This window comes from Vanacampus margaritifer, chromosome 15 (genome assembly GCF_051991255.1).
Source record: "Vanacampus margaritifer isolate UIUO_Vmar chromosome 15, RoL_Vmar_1.0, whole genome shotgun sequence".
Classification (NCBI taxonomy): domain Eukaryota; kingdom Metazoa; phylum Chordata; class Actinopteri; order Syngnathiformes; family Syngnathidae; genus Vanacampus; species Vanacampus margaritifer.
In genome coordinates, this window is record NC_135446.1 from 13,495,669 (window position 1) to 13,513,876 (window position 18,208).

The window sequence follows — 18,208 nt, forward strand, 5'->3', positions numbered from 1 at the left end:
TGTCGGTTTCATCAGCAAGTGCTGGTGCACTTGCTCCTCCGGAGAAGGTACCTGCTGTTCTCATCTTGGAAATTCGCAGCAGCCCCCCCCCCGTGATCAATCACTCGCTGTCGAGAAGGCCGAGCCGTATTGATCGGGGCCGGTAGGGATCGGATGCTCTGTTCCAAGCTTTACAGTACTGAAGTTGTTTATTGTTCTCTTTGTTTAAACATCCATTTGTCTCTTTTGTCCGGTTAGGATCAAGCAGGGGCTGGAGTCCAATCGGACTGACCAAGTAGATCCTGGACTGGTAGCCAGTCAATCGCAATGCCCTTGTGGCAGTAGGACATGGTGGTAGGAAGTCAGGTATGTGAACGACTACACTTTTCATGGCCTGAGGAATAGATATTTCCCCAACATATTCAGCCCGGGTCCCATATTTGGCATTTGTGAAATTGCAGTGAATTTTCACAATGTCAGTTATGCGACTCACTATGCTAATGATGGTCTGAACAAAGATACCGGAAAAGGTTTTCCCAAACCTTTTTAGCTGAATGCCCAAATTTGCCATTGGTGAGTTAGGGAAAATGTTTGTAAAGCATTTGTAAAAAGTATAAGTCAGTAAAAAAATTTAAAACATTTAAACCACAGAACACACTGTGCTACTTTTGTGTACAATGTCAACATTAGAAATAAATACGTCCTGCCTGCCTGATAAGAGTGTCACTTTTTGGTCGATATACCGACGTCTTCATTTGGTTCAGTCACTTCATCCGTTCTGCTATTTGATCGTAAATTCCTTGGCCTCAATGGCGTTTTTGGCACACGTGTGTGCTCCTATTAATCTCTGTAATTTCAACACACATAAGTGGCGGGAGGGCCAGGGGGGCAATCTTTGTAACAATTTGAAGTGCTACTAAATATTTCAAATGTTCTCAGGAGAAGTGAGTGAATTTTTGCCAATTGTTTGTGGAACTTCAAGTCAATGATTTTTTTTTTCCCCCCACAGCATTTTTTTTAATTCAATGAAATAAGGTCAGTGAGTTTCTGCATTCTCAGTTTCAGTTTCTCATTTGTGATTCCCACCCCCCCCCCCCCCCAGGCCGTTCGTGAAATTTTAACTGAATGCTTTTTAAATTTTGAATTTCTTGGTCCCTCCAGCTACATTAAACAAACATTGATTGTCCCCGACGCTCACCCTAGTTCTAATGCGAAAAATAAATACCACCATCAATTCCCCCAGTAGATATTCCCTTCCGCCGCGCCGAATGTGTGCAATCAATATATGCTTTTGGGTGTAAAATAATCTTTTCATGACCGGTACGGAAATGCGTTGGCCATTCAGACCATTTCTCATATTGAATTCCCCATCTGTTTTTTTCCTGTTCCTGTGGCCGTTGTCTTTATTCGTCACGTTCAGTGGTAATCTTCTGTATTTACAGCGCACACCCAGCTTGCAGTTTTACTGGAGTGGAGGCGCACGTGTGTTCGCATTGATGGTTCGCTTCCCCTCTGAGAGGACCAACGTGAACAGAAAGTCCAGCAGATACAGGCCAAGGAAATTCTTCCTACTGAATTGGACACAGTAAGTGAATTTGGAACGCGTTTGTGTAATTTCGGGGGGTTTTTGGGTTTTTTTTCCCTGGAGAGCTCAGTATTGTTCATTTGGTAATTTTACTGATTTGACATGTCATCATCATTGCTCTCTTTTTTTTTTTTTTTTTTTTTATGTGGGTGAGTATGTGTATGTGTGTGTGTATTCATTAGTTCACCTAAAACCTATTAAAAAATCCCATACCGTTCACCTAAACCCAACACTTCCAGCCAGAGTCGTGAGGCCGTCAGGAGACCCGAGGAAGGACTAAAGAAAAGAAAGGAAAGTGAAATTTTAAATGAAAAAACATTTGAAATTTCATGCCGGGTTTGTGAACATTCTAGTGGATTTTAGCAAAGCATCTCTTTAAATTTCAAGTCAGTGATTTATTTATTTATTTATTTATTTATTTTGCCAGACCTGTGCAATTTCAAGTGGCTGAATCCTGCAACAGACATGATACCCGAGCCAGATGGAAACTTACATGTGACTAACCTACTAGGCATCTAGCAAGCTAACCAACAGAGACCATTTTTATTCAAAAATTTTATTCAAAATTATTCCCCCCATCACCTCAGATTAGTTTCAATCAGCACAAACATCGCCCACCAGAACTACAGAGCAAAAAGGCCCTTTTTCCACCATAATTTCTTCACAACCAAAAAGCCCATTAAGCTAATGCAGCTCAGGTGTCAGAAGGTTGGTGATATTTCAAGGGCAGTGGCAAAAAAAAAATGGGCGGGGAGTCTTGCATAAAACGTTTACTTCGTGGCCAGATTTATGACGCTTTTAGTTGTGTTATATGTGATACAATTAGCGCCGGGTGCCAATAAGCCTCGTGGCTCAAGGACGTGGTCATCGCCCGGCCATCTGTCATTATTCGCGGGCTGGTGCTATGCGGCAAGCAACGGGCAAGACCGGAGGGAAGGGGGGGGGGGGGGGTGTTGGTAGGTTCTCACAGGACCACAGGTGTGAATCGTACATTTTCGGTCACTCTGGATCTGCTGGTGAAAAATGAGGAGCAGAGTTTGGAAGAATTCTGAAGGATGTTAGATATTGTGTAGCAAGCTAAGAGCACCTGGACATACATAGCATTTGCCGCTACTAATATTGGTGTTCTGAGTGCTTTTTAACAGCTTGTTTCCGTGCCCCCGATGACGTGACTCTAACACCCTTTATGAAGAGTGTTAAGGTGGATTGCGAAAATTGGCAAAGCAGGTGTGAAAAGCTTCCTGCGGGTCAGATAAACCCCAGTTGTGGTCTATTCTTATACCGTCAGACGTGTGGTCATTTGAACCTCTATCTACCTCCAATCTTCAATTCAAATAGAAAAAATTCAGCCAGACAGCCTGTTCTTCTTCTACACTTTCGAAATATTTATGTTCTCTCAAAGTGTCTCTGGTGAGCGTTTATTCCATGATTGATTAAAAGGATTAAAACAAATTTTTTTTCCCCCTTTGATGCCGGGGCGCCGCCGAGCGTTCAGACATCAGCGTGCTGCATTTATTTGCATGTCGGCTGCCAGTTCAGTGAGCAAAACACGTCAATCACGCACACTTTATGCACCACAATGAGGACAAATGTACTTTTTGACTTCCAGAACCCCAACAAAGGCATGTTGTAATGTTACCACATTGTTCTTTGAATATTTGGACTCATTTCTCCTAATATTGCCACTTAATTCTTGTAAAATTGTAATTTAAGATTGCAAATTTTGACACCGTTAACCTGGTATGGTAACCTAATTCTCATAAAACAATTTACAACAGTATGAGCATGGCTAATATTATATTCTGTCTTAACCCTGGAGAACCCAAGAACCCTTTTCTTCTTTGGAAAATTATGAATTATACATTAAATGACTGCTATAAATTCACTGAACACCAAAATATATGTTTTTTCAATGTTTTTTTCAATTTATTCCCTCATTTAGGATTAGGGCGAAATTTGACCCTTTGGGATTTAGGGGTATCATTTCGACAAATCAGAATAAGAAAAACTGTCATTAAACTATTTAGAATTTAAGAAAATAATCAATCAAATACATAAATACATAATTTTTTTATTTTATTTGTTGCATTTTAGCCATCTTGTCACCACCACTCTGGCTCATGTAAGTGCAATATTCATCCACTAGATGGCCCCATGCAGGGGTCAGAAGTGGCACTCTGGACTTTTGAAGTTAAATTTGTAAAAAAAAAAAAAAGGTCTTTGTTATTTGAGTAGCAGAATTTATAGGAGCCAAATTTGACCCCGTGGGTTCTCCAGGGTTAATTCTTGTAAAATAGTTTTTTCTCTTAAAGCTTTATTCTCATAGAATTACTCGTCAGCATCCCCAGTTACGGTATCTACATTTACATTTTCTGTAACCTTTACTTGACTTTACAATGTTCATCATAATGTGCATCTGCGGCCAGTGTTCATGAACAAGCATAAAGGCAGAATTAGTGTAGCGTCACAACAAAGCTATTCCACACTTAAAGTTAACGTCTTTGAAGGAAGGCGAAGTGAGGGGAGGTCAAAGCCGTCATTAAAGTGCAAATGAGTGCTGTGAATGAATGCGCGGCGTCACAGGTCAGGCTGCGAGGGCTTCGACAACAAACAAACAAAAAAATCCGTTAATGAGATTGGATTCATTAGGAGTACAAAGTGATCCCCCGTTAATCACAGACTAAGGTGAAAATATACAGTAGAGAGGTAAATGTTTCTTTATATATGGCTTCAACTCATTCATTGCCATTGACGGCTATAGACGTCAAAATTTCATTTGAACTATTAGTTTCACATTTTTTCCCCACTTTTGTTAACAAGAGTATGAAAACCTAGAATTATTTTTTACTGTACATTTAAAACAGATATAAAATTTGTGATTAATCGTGAGTTAATTAGTGAAGTCATGTGATTAATTACAATTTAAAAATTTAGTCGTCTGATGCCCCTAATAAAAAAAGAAGAAAAAATTATTAAAAATTAGGGGTGTGAGACAATTATTTTTTTAAATTGTAATCAATCGCATGACTTTAATAGTTAACTCACGATTAATCACAAATTTTATATCTGTTCTAAATGTACAGTAAAAAATTCTAAGTTTTCATATTTTTGTTAACAAAAGTGGGGAAAAAAAAGAAACTAATGAAACTAATAGAAATAGTTCAAATGAATTTTTGACGTTGTTAATGGCAATGAATGAGTTAATAAGGAAAAATAAAAACACATACTAATAACATTTAAATAGAATGTAAAGCTTAAACAGTTTATGCAACGTTATTTACTGCTGCAATCCAATTTAGTGTGCTCCTCCTTCTGGTGTTCTCTCTGAGGCCACCAGGAGGCAGTGCTGTTTAATACACTCATGCAGATACAAACAAAGAATAGACTCCACTCCTTATTCTACTACTACTGAGTAAGTTGCTGTAATTTTTGTCATTGTTAGTAGAGGATAAAGAATGTACGCATGTGAGTATTGTTCTATTATCTGTCTGCTTCACTGCTTCTGTTTGAAATGTTTGTTGCTTAGAGGGTTGTAAAATTGCGAGTATCGATGTTAACGGTTAGCGATGGCATTTTCCATTATATATTAGCGTGCCACTCATATCGCAAGGCACCACCGCATTTTCATGCTAATTCAATACCACCAAAAGGTGTCCCTGCGGAGCGGCTTTCAAACGCTTTCCAAACTTACTCGGAAGCAGACACAAATCAATAGAAGCAGATGCCCTCTTTTCTTGGAAAAACAAAATCCTCAAAAGGTTAATGCGTGTTCTCTTGGCCCGTGCACTTGAGCCTGGGGGGGACACAAGGGAAGCGGGCATGTGCAGGAAGATCTTTGGCATTTCATCCTTCCTTGGATTTGACGCAACGCACCCTGACGTGACCGAATCTTCACAGAACAGGAAGCAGGTGCATTGGAGAGAAAAAAAAAAGAAGAAGAAAAACGTCGGTCAAAGTGGAGGGCTCGCCTTGGCAAAAATACTAATTCTACTTAGCCAAGTTATGATTTTGTCTTATTTGTGGATCCATAACACACGTTCAGAAGACAATTTTGGCATGACAACACAGTGTCATTACACTACCATTCAGTTTTTTTTACGATCACTCACAAATGTCCTTATTTTACTTATTTTGCTCTATTAAGAATCTCTAGACCAGTCTTTCTGAACCCTGGTCCTTGGGGAACACTATCCAGCCTGTTTTCCATATCTCCCTTCACCAACGCAGGCGAGGACCATTATCAGACTTCTCGTTGGAAACACCTGAGTTGTCTGGTCGGTGCTGGATTTCACTTTCCTTTCTTTTCTTTGGTCCTTCCTCGGGTCTCCTGACTGCCTCACGACTCTGGCTGGAAGTGTTCGGTTTAGGTTAACGGTATGGGATTTTTAAATAGGTTTTAGGTGAACTCATGATTACACACTCACACGCACGCACACACGCACATACTCACCCACATTCAAATTAAAAAATGTATTTAAAAAAAAATAAAAGAGAGAGCAATGATGATGACATGTCAAATCGGTAAAATTACCGAATGAACAATACTGAGCTCTATAATAAAAATAATTAAAAAAAAAAATTAAATTAAAAAAAAATAATAATAATAATAAAATTTTAAAAAAGGAAACACCTGAGTTGGAATAGAGAGAAATGGAAAACAGGCTGGATAGTGTTCCCCGAGGGTTTAGAAAACACTGCTTTACACTGAATTGCTAAAATAAAATAAAAATTGGCTTTTTTCTTCAAAACAAAATTATTAGCTTAAAAGAAATGCAGTTCATCAAAATAGCTAAAAACGTCATTTAAAAAAATGACAATATCAAACTGAAATGTCCCATGAAGAACTCATTTTGTGGCGATCGAGTGAATTCCGGGGCAGAGTTTGTTCACGGCTCCTCAAAAGCAAACACCGTGAAAAATGCTCATTTCCAAAAAAACATGTTTTGTGTCTGCCTCTTGTTGTGGGTGTAAAAGGTTTCTCAGCACTCCCGGACCAAAAAGTGTTAGCTTTTCATTTATTCAAGAAAATGGAAACAAATAATCTCGAAATTGATGGTAATCAATCAATTTCAGCAACTGTTTTTTGTATTTTAGCAACTTCAGCAAATTAGCTATTTTGCAACAGACACGGACGTGTGAAAATTGCTGAAAAACGTACCCCCACCACTCCCCACCCCGCCAATTTATTATTTTTTTTAACCCCCAAGTCTTTGCAAAACAGCAATTTCATACCAAAACGTCCAATTACCTGTTTTTTATACAACAAAGGTTCTCCAGTGAGTTCAGTGTGTAAGACGCTTGTTTTGAGTGGTTGCCATCCTGGCAGGTATTACCGCGCCTCTGACCTATGACCTCTCGCAGTTGATAGCTTTCAAAAGATATGTGTGAAAATGTAGTGCGCGTGGAGTGTTTTTCTTCACCTTGGTGAAAAGGAGCGGAGACACATCTTGAGTATCAGTGCAGGTAGGCATGAAATGCGCAACTCTCCCTCCTTGACCCTCCTTTTTGTCTGCTGACACGGGAACTGAAGTCTTTTCATCCATGACTGAGCAGTTTAATTAAGGTAGTCCTTATCGTTAGTTTGATGAGGTTCGTAGAAGGGTCATATTGATTAGGCTAATTTCACTGATAAAGTTTCTCATTTCCAAGAAGGTTTACACTCGAGGGGAGGGAAGGGTTTGACAAATGATACCAACCGTCGGGACACAATGTCCATATTGAAATCTATTGAATTGTTATCTGTTGAGTTGAAAAGCACATTTGGTCTCATTATCGCTCATAGTGCAGTTGTCTGTTTACAAATATGACAAATCCTTAACTATTTTCCACAATATCCATGTTCTCGCTGACTGCCGTGCGCATTTGGCCATGGAATCTCGATTTATCCCAAGGCAGATAGCGGAGAAGATGTTCTGATGCATTGCAGCAAAGCGAATCCAATCTGACACCTTCCGCTCCTGCCTTATGTCATGATGAGGCATGAGTGGATCATTTACACTCCGAGGAAAATCTTCCCGTCGAAGCTGAAAGGGAGGAGAGAGAAAAAAATGGGAGGGGGGGGGGGGGGTGTTCCTGGGGCGGGGCGCTTGCATTCTCACATTTTCCCAGTCTTCAGCATTATGGATTTCAGATTGAAGTCCTTTTACCTTCATCTTTATTCCACACAAGGTCAAACGTGACAGACAGCACAATAGGAAGAAATATGATGTGCCGTTAGACTCAAATTTGAAAAGTAGTCATCAAAATGTATTCTACTATTTATATAGATTTTTATATACGCAAAGACTCGGTCATATCTTTGTCATATTTGCTTGTTACTGCAATACTAGTGGAGCTCATACTTACAGAGACAAATTCCTTGTGTTTTTTTTTTTTTTTTTACATACTTAACCAATAAAGATGATTCTGTTCTAAAATATGCATGCAAAATATTACTTTTGTCCACTTGGGATTGCCATCCTCGCATTCTACACCTGTGACTTTGAATGTGTGTGGCTTTAAAAGGCCAGGCCTAGCCTGGTAAGCAACAAAGCCAGGCAAAATCACATTATTGCCTAGCACTCACTTTTTTCCTCCCTGCTGTGTTACACTTGTTGATCTTTGACTTTCCCTTTGGTTCATTTCCATTACAAATGCCTGAATGTGGCATCGCACCTGAGCACCCAGGTAGTTTCTAGTAGTTTAACATTTTTCCTATTTTTGTTAACAAGAGTATGAAAATCTAGAATTTTTTTTATTATTGTTCATTTCGAACAGATATAAAATTTGTGATCAGTCGTGAGTTAACTAGTGAAGTCATGCTGTTTGATTTAAAAAAAAATTATCACCTGATGCCCTTAATTTTTAATAATCTTTTCTTTTAAAAAAAATATTTAAAATAAAATAAAAATATTTTTTTTTAAGAAAGAAGAAAAGATTATTAAAAATTACTTCACTAGTTAGCTCACGATTAATAACAAATTTTATATATTTTCTAAACGCACAATAAAAAAAAATCTATTTTTTCATACTCTTGTTGACGTCTATAGCCGTCTATGGCAGTGAATGAGTTAAGATGGATTCACTCTTCCAGACAAACTATTCAATCTATTAGCGAGACTGCTCTTTTCATTGCCATCAGTCGCTATCGCCTCAATTTTCAGAAGCCACTTTTCCACACCTTTAAAGCAATACTTTATTTTGTAGTGAAAGTCCTAACATTGAGACAATTTCATATCTCTTGCGTGTGTTCTCGTGCATTTTAATATTCCAGCCTAGATGTAATTTGGGCTCATCCTGCCCGGATTAAAAGCGACCTCTTCATTATAGCTGGCGACGCGCACTTGGTCGTTGGCATGTGTAAGCCCGTGTCGCCTTTAAAGGCGCTGTCCCTGCAAGACACGCTTTTAATTCCGCAGCGGGAATAGCGGCAATATTTAACAGAAAATGTCACAGAATGTCAAGTTGGAAAATGTCATCGGGGAAGGACTGAAGGGTGACCTGAAAGCTCCCTTGAAGATTAAATAAATATGCCTTGTGGTATTGTAAAGGCAGAGGGTTTTTTTTTCTGCTGTTCATTTTGCAGTCAAAAGAGATTTAAATGATTAATTACTGCTATATTGATAACATTTCCACGTATCATATAACGTAAATTTGATACTTTTCCCCACTCTTATTGTTTAGGTAAATCCCAGATGATTCGTAATGGTATCCTGTATTTTGAATAGATTTTATGAAATGAGAGAGCAATCGTGAAATCATTATTTTGTCCCGCTTCCGTTCGCCTAAATACATTTCTGATAATGACGTATCAATACTGAGCTGGGCCTGACTATGAATAACGAAGGTCTGCTAATTATTGTTGATCACAATAACTTTGCGCCAGGCTGACCGAGGACAATTGAACCAGCTGGGGGAGAAAAAATCCAAAACGGGCTTTCCAAAAAGTCGCACATCGGACCGTACCAAAATCACCCTAAAATAATGGGAATATGTGTGGTCTGATGAGACAAAGTTTTGCAATTATTTATCTTGATCTCTTTTTTTAGATGACAAAACTCTGGAATTTTAAAAGGGTGTGTAGACTTTTTATATCCAGTTGAGGGTGCAAGATTTCATGCTTGACTTTGTGCCAGGCTGACCGAGGACAATTGAACCAGCTGGGGGAGAAAAAATCCAAAACGGGCTTTCCAAAAAGTCGCACATCGGGCCGTACCAAAATCACCCTAAAATAATGGGAATATGTGTGGTCTGATGAGACAAAGTTTTGCAATAATTTATCTTGATCTCTTTTTTTAGATGACAAAACTCTGGAATTTTAAAAGGATATGTAGACTTTTTATATCCATTTAAGGGTGCAATATTTTTTGGACCCGTTTGTATTGTTTTGGTAATTTCCTAACGCCACACCCTAAATGCCTCATTTTTGATTTTGGTTTTGTTGCCAACACCATTACTAACTTACTCAAAGCCCGCCTATCTGCCGCCCTCCGTGGAAATGTAAGCAAATGATGAATTTGTCAAAGCACCGCAGGGGAACTGTAATGAATTTGGTGCTATCTGGAAGACTAATCGTGCCGTCAACAAGAACAACTTGCTGCAGGTGTGCTTCAGTTAACAAAACATAAGCTACTTCACTTACTATCAGCTCTTTTTTTTTATTTATTTTAAGAACAATATTTAAATCCACAACAGTACTAGTCTCCAAAAGCGACATTGAACAATATTACAATAATGTAATAGGCCTACTACTACTGCTACTACAACTGATGATGATGATGATAAAAATAATAATAATTCCTAGATATGAGACTTGATTCAAAAAATACACTAATAATATCTATAGATTTTTATAACTTATAATAAATTACACAACTCAAATTACAAAAAATAAAAATTGCAAGGCTGGTATCAGGCTAATACCCGGCCTTATTTCAAGTTATCGGTAATTAGGAACATAAGGCAGACGCGTCTGACAGGAACCCATTTAGAAATTATTTATTTCTTTAAACTTATTTTATTGTGTGTTGTATACAAAATATGTATTTTATGAACAAATGGTGGGAAAATTGCCATTAATTTCATGTATTTCAAGGAAAAATTATTTATTGGGACTTGTAGGTCTTTCTTTGAAATTGCAAGTATCTGTCATTGGTTTTGGGGAAATTTTGTGTATCAAAAGTACTCTAGTGGTATTGGTAGATGTTATGTGTGACTACTCAAGAGTTGAGTACTTTTACCGGTATTGAATCAATCTGGGGGGCGGGGGGAATGGTATCGAACACCCCTAATAGTAATGATATACATTTTTTAATATTGTATATAGATATGAAACACAAATATTGACTAAAAACATACACATCAAACAAAGTCCAATAATAATATTGAGAAAAATTAGAACAAATTTGCCCAAATATAAGAAGAAGAAAAAAAATGAAGTCGCAGTATAACATGCGCCTGACAGATATCTTCTTGTCTAATCTTCGCCTTTGCCTTTGCCTTTCAGATGTTTGCCACATGATGTCTTAAAACAAAAGCAAAGTGTGCAGTCAACAAGAGGTGAGTAGAATGTGTGGCTGAAGGCACTCCAGTGTGATTCTACTGATCACAGGGTGGGGGGGGGGGGGGGGTGAAAGCAATTTCCTCCTTTTGTTCCCAGCACTGCAAGCCCTATATTGGACACAGCATCCTGACACGGAGGAGATTGGTGGCCAGGATGCTGAATTTTTCATGAGGCGGGAAAGGTTAGATAAGATCCTCCCACACGGTTGTGCACTCACAGATGTGTCTTGGGAGCCCGGCCGGCCGTCCAAGGAAAAATTGTGAATGTGACTCCGGCCGATGAAAAATTATTTTATCGAGGGCCTCATTGCAGCATGTTGGAGTCGCTCATTCTTAGCTTCCAACCGGTATTTAATATTATTACAGTTTCAGTTAGTTGCAATTTGCATTGATGCCACATCGATCCCGTGGCGTAAATCGGCGGCATTTCCCACTGATGGCCGCTCGTCGAAGCACTTTAAATACACAAATCAATTCTGCAGTCTAGCTGGGAGTGCATGCCATAAAATATTGATGCAATGCAGATTGCACTTAAAAAAGGCTTTAAAAAAAAAATTGCTCTTTGTTGGTTCTCATTGCATATTTGTACTTATTGCACTCAAAGCCCTCCCCCAGTTACAATGGATATTTGGCATCTATCGTCGTCTTTAGCATTAAATTAAAGGTTAACTCATTCACTGCCATAAATTCATTAAAATAATTTTTTTTTAAAAAGATTATTAAAAATTAGGGACGACAGGCGATAAATATTTTTTATTGTAATTAATCGCATGACTTCACTAGTTAACTCACGATTAATCACAAATTTTATATCTGTTCTAAATGAACGATAAAAAAAATTATACTTTTGTTAACAAAAGTGGAAACGAATGTTAAACTAATAGAAATAGTTTAAATGAATTTTTGACGTTTATAGCCGTCAATGGCAATGAATGAATTAAAAAAAAAAAAAAAACATTATAAAAAATTGGGGGCATCAGGCGATTAAAATTTGTAATCATAATTAATCACATTTTTAATTTTAAATTTTTAATTGTAATTAATCGCATGACTTCACATAACTCACAATTAATCACACATTTTATATCTGTTCTAAATGTACAATAAAAAAATTCTAGGTTTTCATACTCTTGTTAACAAAAGTAGAAAAAAATGTTACACTAATAGAAATAATTCAAATGAATTTTTGACGTCTATAGCCGTCAATGGCAGTGAATGAGTTAAAGGTTAAATTAAAGGTCAAACCCAACAAAATATCAAGGAAATTGCACCTTGTGTTAAAACAACCACATAAAGTTGCCGTTGGTCTGCTAGCTTAATGCTAGATTATAATGGAATACGCCATAGACAGGCTAACAAAATTACGTGACAGAACTAGATGTAACGATTTAGGGCTTCTGTGTTTGCGGACCGTCGTACTTGTGTCCTGTCCTGTCCTGTATAAACAAGCACCTTGATTGAGTTTCCCTAAAAGCGTATTCCGGGAAGTGCGGTTTGCGTGCGCTCACGTTGTCTCTTGGAGGTCAGAGTTGACATATTGAGAAGTGACGAAGAAAAATGTCACATCCAGGGATGTTTTGAAAATATTGCCGTTTGTCAGTCGCTTGCCCTGAATGACACAAAAGTTCAAGTCGCTGTCGTTGTGCTTACTGTGCCTTTTTTTAACAAAGACAAGGAGCAATTTGCTTATTAGCAAGGGTTATAGCTTAAATGGGTAACATTAAGGCAGCAAAAAATAGTGTTGGGGTCATTTGGCTCTAGTAAGTATTCACTCGCCGTGTGTGTGTGTGAGTGAAAGCGAATACCGGCGAGTCGTAAGCGTCCCGTCTGTGAAAGCGCCATTAAATTGTCAGTTATGATGGATGTTCCGCCTTCCCTGCATTAACTGGTACATTAGGAGTCATTAATTCTTCAGGATGTGCACTGGAGATCAGGGGGCCTCCCAGAGGAGCGGGGTGAGGGGGGGGGGGGTGGCTATGGATCGCCATGATGAAGAAGCGAGAGGGGGAGATGAAATAGGTGGGGTGCTCCGACTAATGCAAATCAGTTTTGTTGTCAATCAACACTGTGAGGAGTCGTTTTGAAAGTCATTCGCAGACGCACACACACTGCTTTGGATGCCCGTTCGCAATTGCAACACCGTTTTAAAATGAGAAACCCCCCCCCAGCTGACAAATAAGTCAGTGGCGGCGTGGTGGAAAAGGTTGTGTTGTGTGAAAACACCTTTTTAAAACAGCTGTGACTCACACGCTAAAATTAGCTCGCCAAAGCTTTGCCTTTAGCAAGGAACTCAACAAATAGTAGGCTCACGCGCGTGCCCAACTGACTGAGTCTATTCGCATGTGCCGTCTTTTTTTTTTTTTTTTTCTCGTCGCACATTGTGTAAACAGACGATGTATCGAAGCCAACCGCGGATCCAATTACGCTTCCGACAATCCCGCAACGTCTGAAAGGGAAAGCGAAGTCGTTCGTTCAAAAGGTCGCCGCGCGTGTTCTGCGAAACGGAAGATTTGCGATGTCAGAAGAGGAGGTATCATCACTACGACATAACACACACATACTTGTATATACACTGGGTGGGGTCACATTCAAGGTGTAGGGGTAGAGTTCGCCAGTCGGCGAGCTGGCGAACTCAGTAACAGGGTTAGCTTTCACTAAGAACGCTGGAGTGACGACCGGAGCCTTTCCCCGCTGGGCCTGGGGTTCGGGGGTGCCGCCCGTCCCCCGGTGCCCCTTGAGGTCTCCCTGATTTGTTGGAATTTAGATGTTTCTGGGGTTGGTGAAGGACTCTGGTTGGTGGCCCGGTGGGTGGTGTCTGGTCGGTGCTGGATTTCACTTTCCTTTCTTTGGTCCTTCCTCGGGTCTCCTGACGGCCTCACGACTCTGGCTGGAAGTGTTCGGTTTAGGTGAACGGTATGGGATTTTTTAATAGGTTTTAGGTGAACTAATGAATACACATGCACGCACACACACACACGTACATACACATACTCACCCACATACAAAATTTAAAAAAATTAAAAATAAAAATATTTAAAATATATATATATATATTTAAAAAATATTTAAAAAATAAAAATATTTAAAAAATAAAAATATTAATATATTAAAATAAATAAAAAAGAGAGAGCAATGATGATGACATGTCAAATCGGTAAAATTACCGAATGAACAATACTGAGCCCTCTAGAAAAATAAATAAATAAAATCAAAATACGACATAACGAGTCCCATTTGGTGGCTCTTTTGGTAGGCTTGGTGCTAGGGTGAGAATGTTTAGAGAATGTTAAGTGATGAATAGGAGATGTTATATTAGCTCTCTGCATTATTTCTCTCATGGGCCATATGCTTGTGAAATCTTTTCGGAAGCCATGTAAGGAGCAGGAAGAGTCAAATAAACCTTCGGGATTTTCCAAGGCACACACGCGCGGTGAATTTGTGTCAAACAGGTGAAAGAAGAGTGGATTGGGGGAATCAGTCAAGCTTGTCGCCTTGACCTACTTGACTGTCGCAGAACAGTGGAAAGCAGCTCTGGGCTCCATTTTTCATTTTCGGCAGAAAAACATGGCATTTCTGATCAAATTGAAATCATTGGCTACAGTCTGATCAAATATTACAGCACAAATCTTTGTAAAGGTCATAGAGGATAGGAAGAAGCTAACATTTTTTTGTTCAATATTTGTTCAAGTTCCTGTAAAGTGAAAATGGAAATGTAATTTTGACACGCGACAGTGAAGTCTTGTCAAGATTTTAATCTGGTTCGTTTTATAATCAGAAAATTGTGGAAGCACTTCTTGAGCTTCATGCGAATCACGACGAGGCCCGAACTCGTTGAACTCAATCAATGGAGCTAAGACAGCTCATCGGTTACAGGTCACGAAAGCGATATCGGCGAACGTTTGTCTCCGTGATTGAAGTGTTCCCCCCGGGTGTACGTTAATTGAGTCCTCCCTGTAATCGCATGCAGCGCCCCGTATGATTGGCCGCCAGGAAAAAAAAAAAAAAAGATGGTGGGGATTATCCTCGAGGCCTCTTGTTAAATTCTCAGGCGGAAAGTTAAAAAATTACTCTTGTTTTCTCGCACATTGTGACGGGCAACTGTCTGTCAAGCTGCGTGAGCTTTGAGAACAACTCCAGAAAGGTTTTTGTGGCAAGGGATCCCGAAATACCGGACCCGATCCGACCTTACTTTTCAGTTTGTTTTGATTCGCAGCCGCACAAATTTGGTTCCTTGGTATGAGGTGGAGCTAAACATGCTACTACACAATTTATCACGTTTCCATCGTAATGGCTTCCAAAATATCTGACACATAATGTCTTGCTTTTTGTTTTTGTAAATGGCCGAGAGCAAAATTCTGGAGATTTTTCAAGTGTAAAACTTTTATTTTTACGTAACAAGTTTTGCGTTGCAATGGTAGCTGTTTAACTCTATTTGCTCCCAAAAACGTATAAATATGTTCTATTTTAAATGTTTTATGTGTCCCAAAGCCGTATTTATACGTTTTTTTACACAGTTTTTTTTAATGCTAGAGCATACAGAAGGCTTTGATGCAGCCTGTCAACTGCATAAAAAATGGTAGTTATTACAAAAACGGCCAGCAGGTAGCAAAAAAAGATCAACCGGGGCCATGTTGAAAAAAAGCTCTTTTACTAACATTTCTAAATACATTTGTGAATAATGATGACTATTTTTTAAATTTTATATTCCAATGCTAATTGCTGCAAAATGGAAACAGATAGAAATACACTTTTTTTTCCTGATGAAATAAGAGACTCTAATCTTTCTTTTGGTAGGTTCCATGTTTTGTATAGCAATAGAACACAATATTCTGTGTGCTTCAAAATCCAGTCAACCAGCCAGGAGCGAAGGGGGTTGCTTCAGTGTAAATGGCTGCGAGTGAATGATTAAGAATGTTCATTCTTTTAGCGGGAAGCAAAGGACATACTTTCATCTAAATTGAACAAAGTGATCCTATTGTTGATCGACGTCAAGATGTCGAGACCTTTTACAAACTTGCATAAATTGGACAACAGCCAAATAAAACTCTGACGTGTTCAGCGCACAAAAACACATCAGACAGGTCAATCTAATTGTATATGCCGCGCCCCTCTTAAGTTAATTAAGTTGTGAATGTCATTTTCTCTGCAAACTGCCATCACTGAATAGTTAATGGTAGCATTACTTGTTTGTTTGACCTAAATGTAAAAAAAGTTATAATAATAAATACTTGGCTCAGTAGGAAATCTTTGCTTTGATGCAAGGGGGGGAAAAAACATCCGCTTGTTTGGTCCAAGCACGTCCCAGCCAACTCTTGATTGGGCTAATGCATAATAAATCACAATTATGTGTCTCTGACGTGCAAGGTCAGCAACACCTTGAGGTGTGTCAAGAGACGTTAATACAACTGCATGTTCTCTTGTCTATATCGCAAGCCCTTTTCTGATTTATAAATGTTCATTTAGGGTGCAGTTTGGCTGAATTACCTAAAAATGACCACTTAATCCTCTCCAAATTATGTATATCAGTTTACCTACCTGTCCACTAGGGGTGGGAATCTTTGAATGACTCACGATTCGATTTCGATTTTGGGGTGTGCAATTCGATTCAGAATCGATTTTCGATTAAGAGCGATTTTTGATTCAAAATGATTTGATTGACAATGATTTTTGCTTCAATCTATAGATTTGAAAGGAATCGTAATAATCTACTCCTGTCTGACTCGCTAATGCTAATTAGTGCTCTACTTGCTACACTTTTATCACTCAAAAGAACGGCGCCACGCTGCAAAAAAAACAACCTTTTATTGGAATAACTTGATTGTAACTTTTTCCTTCTACTCTCTAATGTGGCTACAACTTAACAGTGTATCAAACCGTGTGGAACCACACTGCTCCTAACTGGACAAATCGGGTACAACATGAAGAGCGCTCCCAATAAAGGCACACACAAACAAAGGGAAGACAGTATAAAATAATTTAAATAAAATCGATTTTGGGGCATTTAAAATTGGTTTCTGAATCATACTAAATGAGAATCGTGATTCTTATGAGAACTGTCCACGTATGTCAAATCAAAAGAAGCATTTCATATACACATTTGATACACCAAATTTTGTATATTTTTTTAATATACTGATTTTACATTTTCAGTGTCAAATACAAATGTTAGCAATCTTTCCCTCTTGTTTTTTTATGTTTGTGTGTTTTACCAGAGCTGTAAATGATAAGACCTCACCGTTCAGGCCACGCCCACTCCAGGAAGCATTCGACATACTGGACAGGTAAATGCAAAGGGGGGGAAACTGAGATGAAAAATGATGTGACCGTGCAGACGCTTTCATGCTGTTGCTACATTTAATCCAACGGAGGAAGCACAGCCATGCAAGGCGAGGAGGCCATTGTGACATGCGTTTGCTTTGTTTCTTCAGCGCAATCGAGACGGCGGTCGTAAGGAACATGGTGGACCAAGGTAAGAGTAAGCATGGGTGATATCAATATAAATTTCAGCCCCCCCCCCCACACACACCTTCCCAAAAAAATAATAATCAAATTTCTAGTTCTTATGTTGTTGTTTTTTCTAGGACAATGACATTATTCAAAACACGTGTTGCTCTTTATTGTTCTCACAGTCTTAAAAATCTTAAAATGAAAAGTCTTAAAATTAGAAGTATCCAATGAACTAATTCCCAACTAAATTTGGCCTAGCGTCAACTCTATTGTAGCACATTTTTTTTCCAATCTGTCTGATCTTTGAAATATCATTTTTGATATTTTGCCAAGTCACCGTGGAAAATATGCCCAAAGGTTTTCCTGTAGATTCACCCAAAGAATTGTGTGTATGCTATCTAAATGCTAATGATCTAATTGATATTTGTGAGCAAGGATTAACTCCCAGGGTAGTGGGACTTAAACTTGGGCTGTCATTAAGATGGAAATTCTGCAAATTATCTTTTTGGATTTATTCCAGTCCAACACGCCCCCCCGCCCCCACCCCTTTTGCCTCTCTCGCTCTCTTTTTTTTTCCTTAAATTATTTTAAATCATTTTTATTTGCTTTAGCTGCAAACGACATGCATTTTATTGCTGTTCTCAATATTAAATTTGG